The following is a 22,838-nucleotide window of genomic DNA, read 5'->3' as shown; positions in this document are numbered from 1 at the left end:
GTCAGTAACCTGGGAGAAACAGCCTCTCAAAGGTCTCTAAGTCCTTAATCTTCAAGCTGCAGGTAGGAAAACTTGGCTTCTTCAAACTCCCAGAATCCCCTGAGAAGTACAGGCATGAAGCATTGGGTTTTTGTTAAGAAGACTATGGAGTTATAACAACCAAGCAAAGAGGACCACAACTCTCAGATGGCTGCATTTTCTGCTTCCACCACATCACCCGCCGGCTTTGTAAGCTATTTCTGACAACCCTTCCTTGCCTACTTGATTCATTTCAATGTGGTTAAATTGAGCGAGTGTACAATGTGATTTAAGGCGGGATGTCCAAGGCCTCCATAAAGATTGATTGTAAAATAACTGAAGAGAAACAAATTTTGTAACTACCCTTCCTTAAAACTTCAAAAAGGTCAGTCTCCTTAATTGGAGAGGCAGGTGTTAAATAACAGTGGTTGCTGCAAATTCTTTGCAGATGTCAGCTTATAACTCCACCAGAGCGATTTGCAGTTAATATGGGCCTTGAGACGGAATAGTTACATCAGAAAGCCTTGCTGTGGATTCTAAATTTGATGGTCTTTCACGAAGTTGCACACAGATTTTCACAGTTGATCATCTGCATGGCTGAGTTTTCCACTGGGAGGCTGAGTTTGGAATTTGCTATCTGTGGAGACATAAACTGGACAGTGACACCATAATTAATTTTAAAGGTTATATATAAACCAAAGACATGGTTAACATCTGAAAAAGCTCCCAGCCAGTCTTGTAAACTTGTTTATTTGGTGTAAACCTGTAGCTGTATAGAACTAAATTTTGGTTTTTTTTTCCTCTTCTTATGTCCTTTTTCTTCTCCTGTTCCTCCTCCTTCATCTCCTTTCAACATATATTCAAACTCTGCTGATGCTCCAAGTATCTGTTGCTGTGTAACAGACAATCCCCAAAACATGGTGGCTTTAAATAATCTTCCTCATGACTCCGTGGGTGGGCCGGGGCTCAGCTGCGAGGTTCTTCCACCGGTCCCACACAGGATCTCTCGGAAGGCTGCATTCAGATGGCATCTGGGGCTGGAGTATCTTGATAGCTCCACTCATACACCTGGGCCCTGATGGCACGGTTTGAAGACTGGAAGCCCTCTCTCTCTCTCTCTCCCCCTCTCTCTGTTTCTCTCTCTCTTTCCCTTCATAGCTAGTTTAGACTTCTTTATATGGCAGCTGGATTCCAAGAATAAGCATTTCAAGAGGACAAGCCCTAAAGAGCAAACACTTCTTTACCTCCCGTGTTTACTGATATCCCATTGGCCAAGGCCAGTAGGGAGGGGACCACACAGGCATAACCACTGGGAGGTGGAGTCCTTGGGGCCACAGTCTAATATACTTCAGATCCATGGTGCTGTGTCAGAAGAAAACCCTGTTTTTGTCCCTATAATAAGCATATATTTATAGAATGTATTGAAAATAAGCATAGATCTAAGGTTTATTCTTTGACCATGTCAAGAGTCATTCTTTGGCCATGAAAACAGACAAATTGAGCTAATGAATTCATGATGTAGTTGCAATGCATTTGGTTGTGACATTTCATGGACTGTGGTGTTCTGATGCTAAAGGGAGCACAAGGCAGCAGTTGGGCGTTCCAGGTTCCTAAGGAGCCATGAGCTTCTCATTCAGTTGTCAGAGTTAACTTTAAGGTCCAGTTAGGCGGTAATAATGGACAGTTTTTAAATCAAGAGTCCTGGTCAAGTGCGTCCAAGTTTCATTTCTTCCACCCACTTCCCATGAGAAAAAAATTTGCTTCTTGGTCATTCCCACCCATCCTTTACGTCCACAGACACGAGTCTTCCTGGACATTGCCTACTCATCATTTCAGTGGGTGTCTCCTGGCGTGCATTCTGCCTTTAGCCATTTCCCGGGGACAGACCAACTTCCTAACAACTTGCTCCAACTGTAGCACCTAAAGGAGAGCCTGGCACATAGTATGTGCTCAGTGAATAATCCTTGACTGGACAAATAAAACCGTAGGTATAATCTTTCAGGATATATTGACTTTTCTTTCTGGTGCCACTTAGTGAGAAACACATTTTTTTAACCCATTAAACCTACTTTGACAATATTGCCTTTTGGGTTAAAACTGGGGTATGACTTTTTCTATATTAAAATGAAGCAGACATTTGAAAAACTTCCAACCACACAGTATTTTCTCACGAAGGGAAACTTTCCCTTTGTCATCAGTTAAGGTTATTAAAAATAATCAAGTAAAGAAAGTTGCTAAAATAAAGAAAAGAACCACTGAAAATCAGACCCTGAAGGAAACATGGGCACTTGGACTCTGCTATTAACAGCCTCCTATTTAAGGTCTTAGAAAGTGGTTATAGTACAAAAAAATTGCAAACCACCATGGTTTTTACCTGGGACTCTGAAACATGCTGATAAAATGCTCTCTCATTTCCCTCTCTTTCTGGGGCCATTAGTGTTACTTTGCTATATTTAGAGCTGAGCTCCAACCAAATCAATAAAGTCGTGTATTATAAAGAAAACAGATTTAAGAAACAACAGACTTGACTAACTCTGATAAAACATAGCAAGCTCCAAGCATGAATGCAGTGTTGAGTGAAGGATTTGATTTATAAGCAGCACAGAAAAATCCAGTAAGCAGAAATGGAAGTTTTTATTGTCTTGTCTATAAAGGACTGCCCATAAATACAAAATTATTATTTATTAAAATAAATTTAGCATTTTATTGTAAATATGACCATCATAAATAACAACCCTTTATTATCTTCTACTCACAATGGTGCCTTTTAAATTTTAATCACCGCTGTAAAGTAGCTGCCTCAGTTTGCCAAGATTTACGTAAAAATAAATATCTATTTACGAGTCCAATTTATGCTTTGCAAATTGCACACCATGTAAAAAGCTTCTGTTGGAAGGAGGGAATAGTACTAAAGGAGCAAGAGGGGAAATCCCATGTCTCAGATACCATCTGGTGTCAGGAATGATAAATCCTGGTGTGAGTTATGGATGTCTACACCACGCTGTGACTTCTAAATGCCAACGTTATTAGCATTTCAGTTTGGAAAGGGTGGGGCTGTTTGCTATGAAAGGTGACTCCAGGGATGAGAGAAACGCCTTGGTGCAAAATATCTCCTTTGTGCAGCGACCAAAGAACTTGGAATTTTCTTCTTTTACCTCCTCTTCTTCCCCTCCCCCACCCCCTTTGGAAACAGAGAAAATATTTAAGGAAACAGCCCTGGGGAAGGAGGCATCCAGTTGTATTAACAGTGGTGTCAATGAGATCTTCTTCCCAAGTGGAAAATCTCGAGGCAGAAAAGAGAAGCCCAGAGAAGGAGCAAAGACAAAGGGCTTTGCAAAAGCTGATGTCACAGTGGAGAAGCCAAGGCTACCCAATGACGAGGGAAGCCTTCCACATGGTTTTGCCAGGGCTGGCCCTGCAAACCTGTCATCACTGGTGGTACTGTTTTATTGAGGGGTGACAGCCAGACACAGGGATATGACACAAAAGAGTCAATGGCAGGTGACATTCCTCAAGCTTTCATCTCAAATTCTGACCAACTCCAGCAGCAGCACCCAGCCTTGGAGTCATTTGTCACAAGGAAGGGAGCTGTTGGTGCTGGATTGACCCGCAAAGTCCCCGTCAGCAACCATGAAAGACCTCCTTATTGTCAGAGCAGCAACCAAGTGCTTTCTCATAAATACAGTCGCTAACAGTCATAACATCAGTAATAGTAATTACCAAGTTCTCTGAAGTTAAGTTAGCAATTATTTTGCATTGGACCTTTCCTTTCTTCCTCCATTTTTTCTTCAAAGACTATCAACTCTCTCTTTCGTAATACCTAGGTAAATAGACAGATATTATATATAAGTATAAACTAATATACTGACGTACATTATGTACTAATGTAACTAATTTATTTGGATGGGCAATTTATTTCCTCTCTTAGCATTTGTAGTTGTATCAGTTAAGCTTCAACCAGGAAAACAGAAAGCAATCTCAATATATAAAAATCAATTCATCTTAACCAGATAACTGGTCATCCGGTGGTAGGAGCGCTGCAAGAGCCGTGAGTGCTGGTGAGGAATGCAGGGATCAGCAGCAGCAGGAATCCCCAGCTATTCCTAGGCCGGCTGACCAAGGACAGGGCTCTGTTACTAGAGCCCAGGGGCTGGGATCATCCAAGGGACCCTTGTCCCAGCACACCTGGCTGTGGAGCTGCAGTCTGGAAGGAGAGGGAGCTGTGGTTGGAGGCGCTACCCCAAGTGGGGAGAAGGAGAGATACCTTGACTTCTCCCTTCCTTGCACCTTATAATTTCCTACTAGTGATTCCCTCTGGGAGGGACCTAGGAGCCTTCTGACATGGGAACCTAGAAATACAGGCTTCCAAGGTCAGCCTCCCCACCCCACCCAAGCAGAGGAGAGGAAAATGGCCTTGAAGGCTCACAGGACCAAGCGTAGCCAACGGTCATTTGTAGAGTTTATTCAGACAGGCAGAAGGTGCCTATTGCTGATTGTTTCTGTGGGTTCTGAAGTTGGCAGGTTGATCTGGTTCAACACGAAAGGCCTGGTAAGTGTGGAGAGTGCCAGAGTTCAGATGGGACTTATCACACTCAGGACCATAGGACGGAACGGTAGCTAAGGGTGCCAGCCACCTGTGGGCAGTCAGGTCCTCCAGTTGCAACATCCAAGGCTCCTGTCTGTGATTCAGAGAAGTCCAGTACTCTGACCATAATTTATAAGGTGGGCTTAATCTTCTATGGTCACCTCTGGGCACGACACTCGATTTGCATCTCCAGAAACCTTCCCCTCTCAAGGTAGGGCTTTGGCCCTTCCATCACCAGGCCCCATGGGCACTACCCCTCCTTCCATCACCAGGCCCCATGGGGCACTATCCATAGATAGCATCCCCCAAATCCATCTCTTTCAGAACCTCAGAATATGATCATATTTGGAAATAGGGTAATTAAAGGCTGAGATGAGATTATAGTGGATTTTAGGGTGGGCCCTCTTCCAGAGACAGAAGAGGACACAGAGAAACACAGAAGCAGGAGATGTGAAGACAGAGGGAGATGCTGGAGTGATTCATAAAGCCAAGGAAAGCCAGTGATTGCCAGGAGCCTCCAGGAGCTGGAAGACGCCAGAAAGGGTTCTCTGCTGAGACCTTTGGAGGGAGCATGACCCTCTGACACCTCTGAAATTGGGCGCTTTACTTCTTAGAATAACTAGAACTACCTTAACCAACAGTTCCTTTGTGTCATCCTGAATCCCTGGATAGGGCTTCCTTCTTCTCAACCAATCATCTCTATATGCAGAAGCAGGTAGGTAGAATATTTATTCTCTCATTAGAATGAGCCAGGCAATTTTTATTATTTTATTTATTAGTTTATTCCCTTTAAATTATAGTTATAAATCTACTTAAATAAATGCCACTAATGAGTGCTTACTCTGTGCTAGGCTCTATTCTAAGTCCTTTACATGTTTTATGCCCTTGAATCATCAGGGACTACAATTATAATCTTCATTTTTCAGTGGGAGAAGCTGCAGTTTAGCAACAGTACGTCAGGTGTGGAGTCAGGATGTGAAGCCAGAAGCTGAGCCCTCATGCAAACCCAGTACGTCTACAAAGCTCAGGTCAACAGCACCTTTATAGACTTGAACTTAGATTGCGTGTAAGATATTCTTGTCCTGTCTCCCGAGTTCAAATATACACTCTAATGTGGCTCCTTCACCCCTTGAGTTCCTCAGCCACAGGAGGTGCTCCGATAGTGCTGAATAACCCATGGCTCCGAGATTGCCATGGAACCTCAGTTTCCCAAATCCTTTTATTCATCGGTAAAATACAGCCCAAGGAACCTGACTCCCTAAATAGGGAGGAAAAGGAATGAGCTAATGTCTTTAAGGTCCACGGGGCTCCTTGGAATGTGGAGTTAGATAAACAGGAGGTTTATTAGCTATGCCATTTAACAAGCCCCTTCAGTTTTTGCTTTCCAGCACACAGCATGAATAAGCTACAGTCTCTCTCTCTGCTCATCTCTCCCACAGGCCGCCTGCCCACTTTAACTTGGATTGTGCTTCTGGACCCACAGCGGAGGGGCTGGAGCGGCTGGTGGAGGAGCCGGGAACGGGACTAATGGAGGCATTGATTTAACAAAGATGAGTTCCACCTGTTAAGCATATTAGTAGGGACCAGCAGCTCAGACAGAGCTCGCTTCTTACTGCTGTAGGAGCTTGAGGGACTTGCATTCTTTGCGCTAGACTGCTCAGGACTAGTTCTCTTCAGGGAGAAGGAGAAGATGGTTCCTCCATTTTGTTCTGCCCTTCCAAAGGACCTGTACTAGGCCATAGAGTAAAGACTTAAAGATGTCTGTATCAAAATCCACTTGCTCTGGAAGCTTTCCCCACCTCCCCTTGCTCTGTGGAACCACCATGCTCAGGTTCCACAGACAGTGACCTCACCAGGCACCGATGGCTCCCACATTCCAGGGCCCGTGGCCAACTCTCTACTGACCACCTACCTGTACTCACTGCACTCACTCCTCCTTGAAACATTTCATTCATTTCAACACTCTTCTCATTTTCCTCTTGCCTCAGTGACTGCTCTGTCTCCCTTTTCCATATCCTTCTCAGACCAACGACATCTAAATATTAGGATGCCCCACCCCAATTTCTCTTCTGTCTAAAATCCCACCCTGCTTGATCTCAGCCAGTACAATGGCTTCGAATGTCATCTCTAAGTCAATGACTCTCATTATTGCGGCTCCATCCTTGACTTACTCTCTGAACTCCAGTCTCTTAGGTCCGGTCACCTATTTTGCATCTCTCTTTGGTTGAGACAGGCATCCCCTACCTGTCCAAAACTGAAGTCTGGCTCCACCTCCAGACTGCTCCTCTCACTGTCCTCCTTATCTCAACATTATTCAGGTCCCAGACCTGGACATCATTTTCACTCCTTTTTTCTTTCTTTATTTTTTTGAGCATGCCACCTCTAAATCCCACTGGATTTATCCTCAAACTATCACCAGAATGCAGTGGTTTCTCCCCACCTCTGCAGCTAGTTGCGTGGTCTGACCCAGCCTCACCTGGGTTATTGCAATAGCCTCCCATCTGGTCTCTCAGCTTTCACACTTGTCCCCACAGTCCATTCCCAACACAGCAGCCAGAGGGCTTCTTTGAAAACCTACATTAGAGCCTATCACCATTCTGCTAGAAATTCTCCACTGGCTTCTCAAATCATGCAGAATAAAATCCAAATTTGTGATTCAAGATCATGGCTTTTCCGGTCACTATCTGTCTTCCTCCACATCTTCCTCCTCACTATAGTGGCCTCCAGAGTAATCCTTAAATATGCCCAGTATGCTCTTGACTCAGGGTCTTTGTGTTGCTATTTCCTTTGCCTCAGATGACCTTTTAGCAGATGTCCACATGGTTTATTTCTTTTCTTTATTCTGGTTCCTGCTTGAAAGTCATCTTTTAAGAGATGACTTCCTTGGTCATCGTATCCAATATAGCATCCTTTGCATAAATCTATCAACCTCTTTGCTGTTACCCTGTTTTATTTTTTCTTGGCATTTTATGATAACCTGATAGATTAAGTATTTATTTTGGTTATTTCTTTCCTTAAAGTATAAAATATGACTTCATTTATATAAAAGCTTTCTCTGTTTTCTATACCACTGTACCTACATGGGAATCACAACAAATATACATTGAATTAACAAATGAATTTCTTCTGATTAGTAGAAGTTATAATGTGTATTGTACGTATGTGTTGTGGTGTGTGTGTGTGTGTGTGTGTGTGTGTTTTGTTTCTGACTCATTGAAGGCTGTGTGCATGGGAGGTTAGATTTTCTTCCCTTCTGAGAAAGTTAATGTGTTTTATTCTGTACTTTTTGTTCCATTCTGGTACAAAGAGTAAATGTGCTCTTGGAAAGAGAGGGTATGATGTGCAGGAAGTTATTGCTTCATAGAGTGGGAAAGGAGAAACTCACTTCTGCTGGCCCAAGATGACTGTGGGGAAGGGAAGGGTAACAAAGAGATCAGATATAAACACGACAGACTCACCCTCCATATCCCCCTCCCACCTCAGTGGAGAGCACAGACATCTGCGAGTACAAGGAGTTTTCCTATATCTTATTTGATATGCTGTGAAGAGACCATCCATACCATACCATAGAGTGGTCTTCTACACTCTCTACATTAATCTGTAAAACAGTTGCTCTGATATAATTAGGAGAAGGATGGGTTGAATTTAGCACCTTAGAACCAGGTTCCCTACCCTGTTTAGTTCCCTATGCCTTCAAAAATATTACAAGTCCTAGCCTGCTTCTGGCTGGTGAGATTACCAGGAATCACTGCAGAAATGGTGAAGGGGTCCTGTTGCCTTGCCTGCTGAGGAGGTTACTCAGGCTAAAGAGCAAATGCAAATCACATGTCACAGATAAAAAGGATGAGCAAAATTTGAGCTGGGAAAGGGCCACCTGAAGAAAGCCACCAGGTTCTTGCTGCATAAAGGAGAGGAAAAGACCCCAAATCTACCAGTCAAAGGTTTCAGCAGCAGATGCCAGCAGGACAAGCAGTGACTGATAGACTATGAGGCTATCACAACAGAGGCCACCTATGGCCCACATGCAAATCCATGGCCCTCTTCTCCTGCTGGTGCAAAGATCGGGTGAGTTACCTCACACATTCATCTACCCAGAGGTGATATTTGAGGCATTTACCAGTGGGATGACCTAAATAGACACTGTCTATAAGGTAAGTTAACGTTTTCTTCCCTGCTGTGAAGTCATGAAGATACTTTCTTGTATTGGCTTTATGTAGTATGAACTTTATAGCTAGTCCTTTCATCTTTGGTTATTTTAATATAATGTGGATTGACTTTTTGTGTATGGTGTGAGGTAGGGATCTAATTTAATATTTTTCCCATTATTGACCCATAAAACTTCCAAAAGTCCCTAGGTTTTTCATCATGCAAGAGGTGATGTTTTCTGTAATAGAATGTGTTTGATAGGATTTTAGTGACCGTTTTTATATAGGAAGTCTTTCTAAGTCAGGTGTTTGTTAGGCCTTTGCTTATGAGTATTCTTCTAACTGCCCATGAATGTTCCATGCAGCTTTTAATTGGCAGGACCAAGTTTTTATAGGTCAACAGACTTAGTCAAATACATTGGTTGGTTGTAATGCCAGTACATATCATATTTGTCCAAGTTCCTCAATAGAACTAAAATAGAAAGTAATTCTGGCTCAGCATGTGACACATTTTCCTTTCTACATTACTTTGATAGATGAGAAGCCCAAGGCAGAAAAACTATGAATCAGCAAGGGTGAAAATAAAATCTCTAAAAACCTGACACTCTTAAGAATTTCTTTGCACCAAGGACATACATTTCTGAGTAAACAATAAGCATTTATTCGGCATCTGTGAAATGAATTTTAAGTTACAAAGACTTAAAAAATGGCAAAATCCCTCGTTCTTTGCAATAGGCAAACCAGAAATTCACTTAATTTGTTACTCATCGTTTCGGCCTATAAACTCAAATACTTATTAACGCTGTAAATATGCCTTTTTACTGGCTGTCTGACAGCTCCCATGCTTTCTGTGCTGTCTCCTTAAACATTTATGAGTATTCATGAATATGCAAATACACAATCTAATGTCTGCAAATGGTTGCAAGTACAAATGCTATGTTAATATTTCATACAGTGATGGGAGCAAATCAACAATCATAAATTTTGAACAAATATGTTGCCTCATTAATAACTAATGAAGCAGTGCATAGAGCTGAGGATTTGGCATTTAGTGCTAGAAGATTTCAGGCAAGGCCTTGTTTCCAAAATTTTTACTAAAATCTGCTCTTTCCAGGGTGGCTTCTATTTGGGGTGGGGTGAGAGAGGGTTCCATAACATGGTAGAAATAAAAATAATTCTTATGACTAATGAATTGTCCTGAAAGTGAACCTTCATGCACAAGGCGTGTGCTTTAATTTGCTGTTTCCACTTTCCTGAGAGCTGATGAAGACATGTAATATCAGCCGGAAGAGCTTAGGTAAATACTTAGTGGAAACCTAGATGTGTAACATCAAAGGAATTTGATGGTGTAATTCCTTTCATCTCTCAAGAGATGCGGAGAGATAGATATTTTCCTTGAGTAGCAAGGACTGTTGTAGGACTTACACGTTTTGGTTCATGATCTCATTCCTGGCACACTTTACCAAGGACCACCTCTGTGGAACACCAGTTTCTTGAAGAATCCCATGTTCTGGTTAATCAAATGTTAAAGTGAAAACTCATAATTATTATATACAATAAATTATGTCAAAGATTTAGAATAGAATAAAATATCAATAAGAGATTCAAAAGTCACTTTATGTTTCTGGGTGTCAATGTATTCCTTTATAAATTGGGGGAGACCCTTTCCATCACCAAGCTGAAAACTCTCCATGGGCTCTTCCTTGAAGGAGGTATAAGATGCTTGGGGATTTTTCATCTTCTCTCAATTATCATAAAAAGCATCAGTGGCCATTTTATAGGCCTATAGGGAGAAAATGTATGATCATAGAATAAAATAGCATTGACCATATAGTATATCTTGGAAGATTCTCTTCAAATATCAATTTCTGATGTCAGATAAATTATTTATTATTTATGTTCTCTTTAGGAAAATCATCCCAATACTTATAGTAGTGGTGGTACTTTACCACTTAAGTGCTCTCTTCTATATTTTTACTTCATCTTCACAATTGTCCCACAAATACATATAATTATTCATATTTTAGAAATGAAAAACTCCATCTGAGTGAGGTTAAATCATTTGCTAAAGGAAAAACAATAAAGTCTGGCTATTTGAATGTGTGTTGGAGTGAATTATATGTAGAACTTTATAAGATAGGCTCTTAAAAATATTCTTGTCTGCCCTGGCTGGGTGTAGCTCAGTGGATTGAGCGTGGGCTAGGAACCAAAGGGTTGCCAGTTCGATTCCCAGTCAGGGCACATGCCTGGATTGCAGGTCAGGTCCCCCGTTTGGACCACGTGAGAGGCAACCACACATTGATATTTCTCTCTTTCTTTCCCCCCCTCTCTAAAAATGAATAAATAAAGTCTTAAAAAAAGAAAAAATATTCTTGTCTTTTTCAAATGGGTTCCTTTGCCATTTATATATCTGGACCATATTACTTTCATCTTCTTTTATTCAGATTCCACTTTAGGATAACCTAATTCTCTTCACTGCTCAAGTCCCTATCAGGTGGAAATTCAAGTATTTATGGGTTGGCAATAATTTCTTTGCCTATGTTGCCCATGCTCAGTGGTAGTGATCTACCAACCCTCCTCCCCCTTGTAAGGATCTTTGTTGTGATGAAACTGTTGTGTATCTTGACTATGGTGGATTACAGGAATCTACACACGTGATAAAATGGCATGGAACTCAATACACACACACATTAGTGCATACAAAGCTAGGGAAATCCTAATAAGATTGGTGAATGATATCCGTGCTAATTTCCTCGTTGTGGTACTCTACCATAGTTATGCAAGGTGTTACTATAGAGGAAAACAGAGCAAAATGTACATGGAGTTTCTTTGTATTGTTTCTTATAACCATATGTGAGTCTATAGTCATTGCAAAATTAAACTACCATTTATAAAAACTATAATTAAAATACAATGCAACAATTTCTTAAAAAGCCCTTTGTGGTCAGTAGACATGGGATGATTGCCACAGTACTTAAGGGCACCTTGGACTCAGAGGACCATGAGGGGTATTGCAATATGTTTTAGGCTTGGACTTGGACCCATTACACCCATGGAGTGTTGGCAGGTGCCGTGCACAGGTTGTTAGGCTTAGGGACCCACTGATTTCCTCTGCTCTCTGGCAATGTGATTTTGAGCAGGCCACTGTGTGCTCTGAGCCTGTGTCCTCTCTGAGAACATGCTATGAGGAGATCACACAGAGCCAGCTCTCAGTGAGCAGTCCGATACCACCTCCCCACCTCCACTGCTCCTCCCACTTTACCTCACTCGCCACGCCCATGTTAGACATCTCTTTCCTGTTCCTACCTCCACCTACTTCCTTTGCTAGCACCTCATCCCACCTCCTGCCCCAACCCCTAATCATTTTGGAGCAAATTACCAATATCATAGCATTTCATCTGTAAATATTTTTAAATGTATTTCTGTCAGAAGCCATCGCGAAAACATAATCACAACACCATAATCACTTCTAAAGCATTAATAATTTCTTAATATTGTCAAATATTGAGTATTCAAATTTCCCTGATATCTCATGATTTTTTAAAAATAGATTGTCCATAAAGGGTTGCCAGTGTGCAGGTTCGATTCCCAGTCAGGGGCACATGACTGGGTTGTGGGCCAGGTCCCAGTTGGGGACGGATGAGAGGCAACCGCACACTGATGTTTCTCTCCCTCTCTTCCCCTATCTCTAAAAATAAATAAAATCTTAAAAAATATAGATTGTCCAAATCATTTTCCAAACAAAGTCATAGAAGATATTTCTAACGCATGTTTTTTTTTTTTTCCTGCTCATTCAGAAATGGCTTCAGAATCTTCCCTAACATAGCACTCACAACCGCACTCACTCTGCAAGGCACAATTACCACATAAGTGCAATTGAAACCAATCACCTTGGACTGGAATGGTTTCTTATTGACTTTTGAGTCACTATTGGGACTCAGACAAAAAGCCGGTGGTTCTTTCTTTTATGATTAATCTTTCATTTTTTTCCAAAAATTTTAATTTAATAAAAATACATCAACAATAAAATTTTTTTCTAAAAAAAACATGTTAAATATAACAGTCATATTTTTAATCCAGACTTCTATGCAAGTGGTTAAGACCAGGCAGGGCATTTGGGTTCGGCAGTCCTGGTTTGAATCAGAGCGTCGTCACTGCCACATAATGTGACTTAAAAAAATGTCTTGACCCTCGTGAGCTTCAGCTCCCTTATCTATTAAATGGAGATGGAACAATACCTGTCCCAGGACTGTGGTGAAGGTCAAATGAACTAATATAAGTAATTTATAGTAACTGCAGACAATTAATATGAAATCACTATAATAGAAATAAAAAATAATTGGCCTAATAACCAACATGGAGTTAGTATTTACACATCACATTGACTATTCTGTTTACTGTACTACTCTAGAACATTCCTCTAACATCAGTTTTGGAAGCTAGAAGGATGATACTGGAAATTCCACATGTCTGAAGGCCTGATTTCTGGAAACCTCCATCATTCTGAACGTGGTCACAGTCCTGAAAATCATGAGAGGGAAAGAAAACTTGACTTGCAAGGAAAACGCACTTTCTAAGATCAAAAGTGGAGCTACCTCTCCTCCACCTTGAGAACCGCCAGAGCAGGTAGGGAGAGAGGCCAGAAAGAACAGCACCCCTGGGTTATTTAGGATGGGGACAAAGGGGGTTTCAACATCCTCCGAGGGCCTCCCTGTGTTACAGAAGAGCCAGAAAATGATGATCCAAAAAGATGTTAAAGATACAAACACTAAAGAAGTGAATTGTGTGTGACTTTTTAGAACTAGAGAGTAAGGCGTAAGGTACTTCACGTAGGATAAACGCACACACAGGAAATGGGCAACACTTCTCATTTAGGTAAATATTTTTCAGAGTGCTTCAAAACCTTTTTTTTTGCCTATTTTAGAACTTTCTTGAGCTTTGCCAGATGTGAGATACACACTAGAGGGAACCTGGTGCTCCTAGGGGTCTGAAAAGATATGGTTTGGGCCCATATTCTGGATTGTCTGTAGTTAGGTCCCCTTCAGAGCTAAACGGGGCCTAAAGACAGATGTAAGTGTGGCCACTCGGTAGTTTTCCATTTTTAGAGTCCTCTGGGGTAGAGGGGAATGGAGTCATGCTTGGCCCATTGGCAGAGCGACGTTACGAAAGAAAGAAAACAACACCAAGCCAGGCGAGGGCAGGAAATTCTTCCAGAGCCAAGAACACAACACGGCTTAGTCACGGAGGTGAAAACTGAATCTGGGCACATGGGTCTCAGTGGAGTGGAACAGAGAGGAGACTGAGTGAAGACCCAACCTTCTCTTGACCCTGAAATTGCCCAGGAATCTTGAAAACAGATTGTGTTTGAAAGACAGGATATCTAAGCCAGGAGCTGCCCGAACCAGCCCAGGACAGGGAGCCAGCCAATCTGTATAGGATTCTTTTTTTTCCCTCCTTTAATGATGTTGTTTGGGACTCTGGACTGGCATAAGGCCTGGTGGGTGGCAGTGAGAGATGGAGGATGGAAGAGCTTTGGGACTTTTCAGATCAGCGTGAGAAAGAACAAATCGTGGCCACCAAAGATGGCAAGTGACTGGAGGACAGTAACGTTTTCATAAGGCATAGACTGACCTTTACCTGGATATTGGGGTGGAGCGGGTGCACAGAATTACCAGGGACCTTTATGAAACCACAGGGTTGGATTTGACCAGTGAAGACCTTTTTAATCGTTGCTCTTCAACTTAATGAATTCTTATTTTGAGAAGGTAGAGCCCGAGACCTTACCTCCTCTACTCTTTCCAAAGGTGTCCTGGTCTTGTCAGTTATGCTTGAAGCATGAATTTTGTGCTCACCACTTCTTTCAGGAGAGGAGAGATTTAAAAACAAGAATAAGGAATAACGAAAAGGGGCATCTCTTTTTTTCTGTGATTTTCCCTCCTCTTTCAAACCTCTGTGCTTCCACAATGGGTCTCCAATTAATCTGCTCTAAATTGTTCTCTGAATTGTTCAAATCTTCCCTCAACTGTGAAGTATCAACTTGTCCCTGCCCTTGAAGTCTGAGAAAGTTTTATTGCTAGACTAAACCTGTATCTATTTAACAAGAGGTATTTTTTTTCCTTTGTAAACTAAACAAAGTGAACAATAACAACAACAACAAAAAAACACCAACACAAAATGATTGGAATAGAAGATTATCCTGAGGGTAGCAGCTAGGCAGCAGATAAGGAAGAATTTTCTAAGAGAAAATAATCCAGAGGGCATACACAGTTATTTTATGAACCAGATGGTGTCTTTTGGGGCCAAGAAGCCCCGATGTACTCTGCTGTAGCTGAACTTACTGTGAAATACATTAGTGATCTTAAAAAGAAATGGATGCAACTTCCAGAGTTGTTATGATGATTAGGTTGGGAAGGAACTGAAAATGGAAGGCTCCAGAACAACATGTGAAGAGTGTGTAAGCGAGATTCATCTGCCCACTAACACACCTTGGTGTCCCCTTCTCTTCCAGCTGGGAGTTCCCCCACCTCCACTGCTGAGCCACGCCCTTCAAGCCCCCTCTTCTCTCTCTCCCACATTGTTTCTCTGACCATCCGTGCAGGGTAACAGAGCCTTTCCCAAAGGCGGAATCCAGCTGACCAGGCTAGGAAAACGGGCTCCTCTGCTTACTAGGTGCTTCCCCTGGCTTCAGTTGTTGACACTCCCTTAGCCTGTTGCCTCATTTGTAAAGTAGGACTGATAAGGACCCCCTCAATGGGTAATTATAAATGTGAAATGGAAACATAGCACTTGATTAACTTACAGTAGACATTATTATTTACAGTAGTGTTAATGCTAAGGCAGATCATTTAGCACCTATATATACTCAAGGGTGATGTTCAAAATATTTATTGAGAGTTGGGGCAGGGGCACTATCCCATCAGAGCTAACAGTTGTCCTGGTCCCAGGAGCATAGGCCCCTGTTGCACCTAGCATTAACTCTTCAGTTGCTGGATGATGCGGCAAGAGGGTGGCTATGCAGACAGGGGGTTTGAGGGGATCTGAGTGACCCATGAAGGACGCAGCAAGCTTAGAGCCTGTGTTATATACCACCCAAAGGAGAAGTATTAAAATATTTTAGTTGCAAGTACTCCTGTAGCGGGGAAACGATAAAATATTAATCCTGCATATAATGGCTTATACTATTACTGATTGTGTTATCTGCACATGACTTATAGTCTCAAATAGATTCCAAGCTAACAATTGAATGTTGAAATGAGATTTTGTACATTTGACTCTCTCAATAATAGTGTGGACTATGAGAGGTGTTCAAGAAACATTCACCATTTGATTGTTAAATAGAACACACTATTATGTATTATTTTTATGTATCACCCATATTTTGACCACTTTCTAAAAGGGATTTATGGTAAATACACAGGACCATCGATGCCTTAGAATCATATTAGGTCAAGGGCAATAACACAAGAGCCTGGGAATAAAGTGTGGTGAGTCAAGTATGGTGTGTCCACAGCAGAGCCCAGAACTTTGTGACTCACCCAGAGCAAAGAGGAGAAAAGATTTGTTGCACAGATTCGGTTATTGAATAGAAGGAAACACAGATATAAGAGCACACAGATATTTCCATTTGAGAGGAAAGCATGATGGTGGATGAGGGATACTGGACACCACTATGGATGTTGTCTTCAAGAGCGGGCCTTCTTCTCCCTTTGCATCTTGACTCCTGGCCTCCTGTCCCTCATTAACCCTGTTCACTATGTCCCAGCTGCTCCCAAAGCCTTGGTGTTGTCTCATCCCTCTATGGCCTTCCACACCTCAGAGCCTTTGCAGAGGTTGTTCCTCTGCCTGGAATCCTCTTTCTTCACTTTCCTCCTCCATCACACAGCTCATATTCAGCCCCTCTTTGACACCTGTCCCCATCAGGATGGCTCAGTGATACTCTCGTCCCACCCACAAAGTAGACCACCTCTACCCATTACAGTCATTGTAGCTCAATAATCAGTGCAGGGAATTGATGTGACTTCTACCCACAGCTTCAAACCTTTATGCTCCTATCTGGCTTTAGTTTCAGATCCTAGTACCTGGATTCTTTCCCTCTGACTTTTCAATGGGAAGTTCATGTAGAGTCTGTTGGTTTTTGGTTTTGCTTCTCCCCAAGGAAAATATGTCTTTATAAAGCATATTATAGTTCCAGGAGGGCATTGGTTTACGTTTTGTGAATTAGAAAAAATTCCCAAATGGAACAGCCAACTTAGAAACCTTAGGGTTGCATGTTCCATGTTTTCCCTGCAAGCAGACACTGTCCCTGCCAAATGCATGGTTAGGGAAGTGGGGTGTGGAGGAGCCTGTTTGCAGTGCAAAAACTTCACACCCCAGAAGAAAGGCCCCAAGTCCCAGATTCCTGGGGCAATTCCTTAGCCTAGACTCACAATGCGAAGCAGCAGATACAAAGCTGGTCCTAATTCCCCCAAGAGAAATCTCCTTTGAGCTAACATTCTGCTGGTCATGCAACTTCATAATGTGCATCTTTGCTTGCATGTCTGACTTTCAGGATTAAGAGACCTGAGTCATCTGTGTATTTCTAGAGCCTTTCATTTACCTGTTACTGCTCCATAAATCTCTTTTAAATGAACCAATGAATTAATACATAGCAGGAAGTTTTAATGGCTTCATACCATTTTCTTGATTAACTCCATTTCACCAATATTCATCAACAGAACCACAGTTATGCTTAATGTCTTTCTGTTCACCAGGCAAATGCTAGCCTGGGAGGCTCTGGACAGAGTTTTTTTTGGTAGAAGCTGGAGTCAAGTCTAGACAGGATATTCAGTTGATATTCAGCTATTGGGTCAAAATTTTGCCAAAAGGGAGAGAATGTCTCTTTATTAGCAAGTTAATTAGAAAGAAATAATTGTGCAAGATTCGGGCATACCACTTAAAGAGGGATTTAAAGAGCTTTAGGTAAAATTTTCTTCCTCTTTCTGTGACTCATACCATGTCTCTAATGCTCTCTAAAACTGTGAGGCTGTAAGGCCAAAAAATATTGCTCATTCAGGGCCATGCTTTGAACAAGAGTGGTGCCCCAGTCTGCCAATGCTGTATGACCCAAGTGTTATAGGACTTGTACTCAGACATGACCCATCAGACATAATAATAAATGGATTAATTTGTTCCAAGTAAGAATACCCATATATGTAGGTATCTTGTCATGGAATACTATTTCCTTGCTCAGTCAGAGTCAAGCATTCAAAGAATAATATGAGGTCTGTCTGGAAAAAGTCTAGCCACTGTTAATATAACGAGAATGCTTTGGGCAACACTGATGTAACCTGGCAGCCAAGGAGAGTGGGCTGGAATGCCCATGTATGAAAAGTCCTTTTGGGCAGTAGATGCCGTTGATTGAGCTTGTGGACTGTGTGGCCATCACATTCAAAATGGCTGAGTGAATAGATGAACAAGTCAGCATCAAATTTTGCATTAAGCTTGAACATTCCTCCGCAGAAACTACTCAGATGATTCAGAAGGCTGCAGCCACTGGTGATTAGCAGCTTCATCACAACAATGGTCCCACTCATGCATCACACCTCATGCAGTTTTTTTGTTAAACATCAAATCACCCAGGTGACTCAGCCCCGCTACAGCCCAGATTTGGCCTGTGACTTCTGGCTTTTCCCAAAACCAAAATCACCTTTGAAATGGAAGAGATTTCAGACTATCAGTGAGATTCAGGAAAATACATGGGGCAGCTGATGGTGACTGGGAGAACTGTGTGAGATTCCAAGGTACCTGCTTTGGAGGGGACTGCAGCATTACTGCTTGTCCTATGTACAATATTTCTTACATTTTGTGTCTCCCTCAATAAATGTCTCTATTTCTCATATTGAATGGATGAATACTTTCCAGGCAGACCTCATATTCTAAAGTGATTCTGAGGGATTTGGGGATGCTAACTTGTGCCTAGGCATTATCAATTGAGGGAAAAGGGAAAGTCAGTCTTGTGGATTGTTTAAGCAAGGCACAGTTCAATCTCTTATCAGTCTAAAGGCTTCTCCTACAAGGTAGCCGATCTTGAGTGCTTTGAAACATGAAGACCATTCTCCTGTTCAGAGAGCTCTTTTCCTTGGTTCAGTCCTCCAGATCTACCAAGTGCCATCCCAGTTCCACCCCTGTTTTTTGAACAGTAAACTAAGAAAACACATTTTTAGTGGGACAATGTATAATTTATAATCTTCATATCTTCTTCCTGGGGAGTGGTGAATAGAGACAAAAATACTTCAATAAGGATAAGCAATAATTCTCGTGGAAAAACTTTCATCTGAAGTGAAAGTAAGGTTGCTCCTGAACCCTTCTCCATGAACAAAACACTGTCTGGAACACAGTAGGAAATACATATGTGAAAGAATGAATCTGACAGCTAAAATTGGTTTGTATTACACTGTGATTGTCAAATAACATGATGGCTAGCCTTAGAACAGAAGCCTCTGGAAATTACTCTCCATTTTAGGTTTTATTATAAATATGCATCAGCAGATCCCTATATCATCTTGTATCTGAGACATTTTTGAGTCTTATGATTCCTGTGTTCAGGAGATTCCAAGTCTGGGTTCGCTGTCTGATAAATTCCCATGCTTCTTTTTGATGGAGTTATGCAGAAGGAGCAATCGTAATAATGATAATAAAAGCTAGCCTTGAGTTCCTATTATGTGCCTCTCCCTATATAGCCTTGAAAAACAGATATGAGTATCTACTTTTATATGTGAGGCTAATTCAAAGAGTTAGTGGCTGAATCTCAATTTGAATCTACGTACATCTGAAACACAAAAAACCTGTGCTCTTTCCTTTATATTTGCACCAACCAAAGAAGTGTCTCCTTTGAAGGAATCAGATTAAGAATGAAAACAGCAAACCCAGGATTTCCAATCCAGGTAACTTAGACATGGCCCTATTGATATTAACTAAAGTCATCGTGATCAACCCACTCTTTCATCTATGAAAGGTACTTTTTTCTGTCATTAAACAACAATAACACCACCACCATCACAGCAAAGAAATCTAACACCCTAAAATGCTAAATGACAGGAAATGTGTCTCCTAAAACACAGATCTGTCATGAAAAAATAGTGTGAAGTCTCATAAGAAAGATGATCAAATTAGAATATTTGCCTTTAGTACTTCATCCTGCCTCATCCAAGAGAAAGGTTTTTTTTTTTAAATGAAGATTTATGTTTCATGTAATCTTCAGAATCTAAACAAAATGCAGTTATCTATCTTTGAAACTTAAATTTGAATGGTTCTGTGGCTGCTGATTACCTAACACCACTTGAGTAGGATAGGTCCAGATCAGGGGTGTCAAACTCATTTTCACTGGGGTCACATCAGCCTTGCAGTTGCCTTCAATGGGCCAAATGTAATTTCAACTCCTTAACAGTTAAGGAGTCATTACATTTATACAATCCTAAAATTATTTTGGCCCTTTGAAGGCAACCTCGAGGCTGATGTGGCACCCAGTGAAAATGAGTTTAACACCACTGGTCTAGATCATGACTCACCAATTTTCTCACAAAGGTGTGATTTGATAAAAACAACAACAACAAAATCCCCCACAAAAAAACTCCCCTGCAGTCTGTAAAGAGAATTGGCTTCTCCAGCAGATGAACATGGAATTTAATGTGGCTAGATCAGCAAGAGAGGGATTTTGATGGCATCACACTGCAAGCCCCGAAGACAGAATTATCAAGTCAACTGGCAGAATTTATAAATGATATATGGTACCCATTGACTACTCATATTCAGATGTTGCTTAATGAACAGCAAATTAAGTTTGATGAAAAAAATGATAAGATTTAGTGTATTTATTTTAAGAAGAATTAGTCCAGGTTTCCTACCATGAACAACTGGATGCATAGTGCCATTGATCCTAGATAATAGAGCATTTAGTAATGGTGAAATGAATAAAAAATTTACTCTTTAGAACAACGAAAGACAAAATTAGAGTTCTGGCCAAGATGGACATGTAGGTAGAAACCCTTCTCTTCCTCACACAACCAAAAGGAGGATAACAACCAATCCAAAATCAATAAACAACCAAGAAGTGCCAGAAAATCAAACTGCAAGGAACTCCAACAACCAAGGAATTAAAGAAATAGTGAATCAGACCAACCAGACCAGTAAGACAACCAGTTGGAGAGAACTCACCGTGAGGTGGCAGACTGTGTGGGCAGGGCTTGTTGAACGGGAAACTGAGACTCAGAGCTTACTGTGGACTATGGCGGGGGTTGCCACGGTGAGAGAAACTCCTAGTCTCACACGAGACTGGTTCATTGGAAAGTGGGGCTAGAGCCGAGCAGGTGAGCTGCATTGTTCCCTCTCTGGCCCCTCCCTAACAGGCAGTGCCCAGCAGAGCAAGGAGGGTTGCCCCACCCTGGTGAATACCTAAAGCCCCACCCCTTACAACTTAACAGGTGCTCCAAGACAAAGAAATAGGGCCCAAATGAAAGAACAGATCAAAACTCCAGAAAGATAGCTAAGTGATAAGGAGATAGCCAACCTGTTTGATGGAGAGTTCAAAGCCCTGGTAATTGAAATGCTCACAGAACTGACTGAGCTTGGTTGAAAAATGAAAGAATAAATAAAGGATACCCAAAGTGAAATAAAGCAAAATATTCAGGGAACCAACAGCGACAGGAAGGAAACCAGGACTCAAATCAATGATTTGGAACAAAAGGAATAACTAAACATCCAAATGGAACAAAATGAAGAAACAAGAATTTAAAAAAGTGAAGAGGTTTAAGAACCTCTGCGACAACTTTAAACATTCCAATATCCAAATTATAGGGGTGCCAGAAGGAGGACAAGAGCCAAACATTGAAAATTTATTTGAACAAATAATGAATGAAAACTTCCCCAATCTGGCAAAGGAAATAAACTTCCAGGAAGCCTAGGAAGCCCAGAGAGTCCCAAAGAAGTTGGACCCAAAGAAGAACACATCAAGGCACATCGTCATTAAGTTACCCAAGATTAAAGATAAGGAGAGAATCTTAAAAGCAGCAAGAGGAAAGGAGAGAGTTACCTACAAAGGAGTTCAGCTGATTTCTCAAAAGAAACCTTACATGCAAGAAGGAGCTGGAAAGAAGTATTTGAAGTCCTGAAAGGCAATGACCTACATCCAAGATTACTCTATCCAGCAAAGCAATCATTTAGAATGGAAGGGCAGATAAAATGCTTCCCAGATAAGGTTATCTTAAAGGAGTTCATCATTACCAAGTCCTTATTATATGAAATGTTAAAGGGACTTATCTAAGAAATTGAAAAAGATAAAAAACTATGAAGAGTAAGATGACAACAAACTCACAACTATCAACAAATGAACCTAAAATAAAAGAAAGAAAAACAATGAAAACAAAAACTAAGCAAACAACTAGAACAGGAACAGAATTAGAGAAATGGACATTACATGGAGAGTTTTCAGTGAGGAGAGGAAGGGGAGGAATGGGGGGAAGGTACAGGGAAGAAGAAGCAATATTGGTAGGCATCAAATAGACAGGGAGAGGTAAAAAATAGTATAGGAAACAGAATTCAAAGAACTTGTATGCACAACACATGGACATGAACTAAGCAGTGGGGAGCTGGAGGGTTGGGGGTACATGGTAGAAGGGGGATAAAGGGGGGAAATTGGAAAAACTGTAATAGCATAATCAATAAAATATACTTAAAAAAGAAAGACAAAACTAAACACACACAGTAAAATCATGAAAACATAGCTTAACATCTTTATCGAAATCAGAAATAGCTAAAATAATTGTACCATGAGTAAAGAATCTGAGTTTTAATGGCAAAGGTATTTCTTTAGGATTATGGAAGAAAATGTTCTTATCCTTCAGCAGATACTGTGCTGAGCCACGTGCAAGTTTTATTAGCTCATGCAAAGCAGACCAATCAGCTTGCCTCCAGCATTCAGCCGATTCTGCTCCCAGGAAACCACATTCATAGCTTTTGGACGTTATCCTACTATCACTTCGGGTTGCAATTGGGAGCTAAGACCTCTTGAAATTCATTTATGACCCTTTGGCATCTTTGTTTGTCTGGCAGATATT

The sequence above is a fragment of the Phyllostomus hastatus genome, unplaced genomic scaffold (genome assembly GCF_019186645.2).
Source record: "Phyllostomus hastatus isolate PE091 unplaced genomic scaffold, TTU_PhHast_1.1 phas_contig_80, whole genome shotgun sequence".
Classification (NCBI taxonomy): domain Eukaryota; kingdom Metazoa; phylum Chordata; class Mammalia; order Chiroptera; family Phyllostomidae; genus Phyllostomus; species Phyllostomus hastatus.
The sequence above is the reverse complement of the archived record's forward strand: the minus strand, read 5'-3'. Positions refer to the sequence as shown.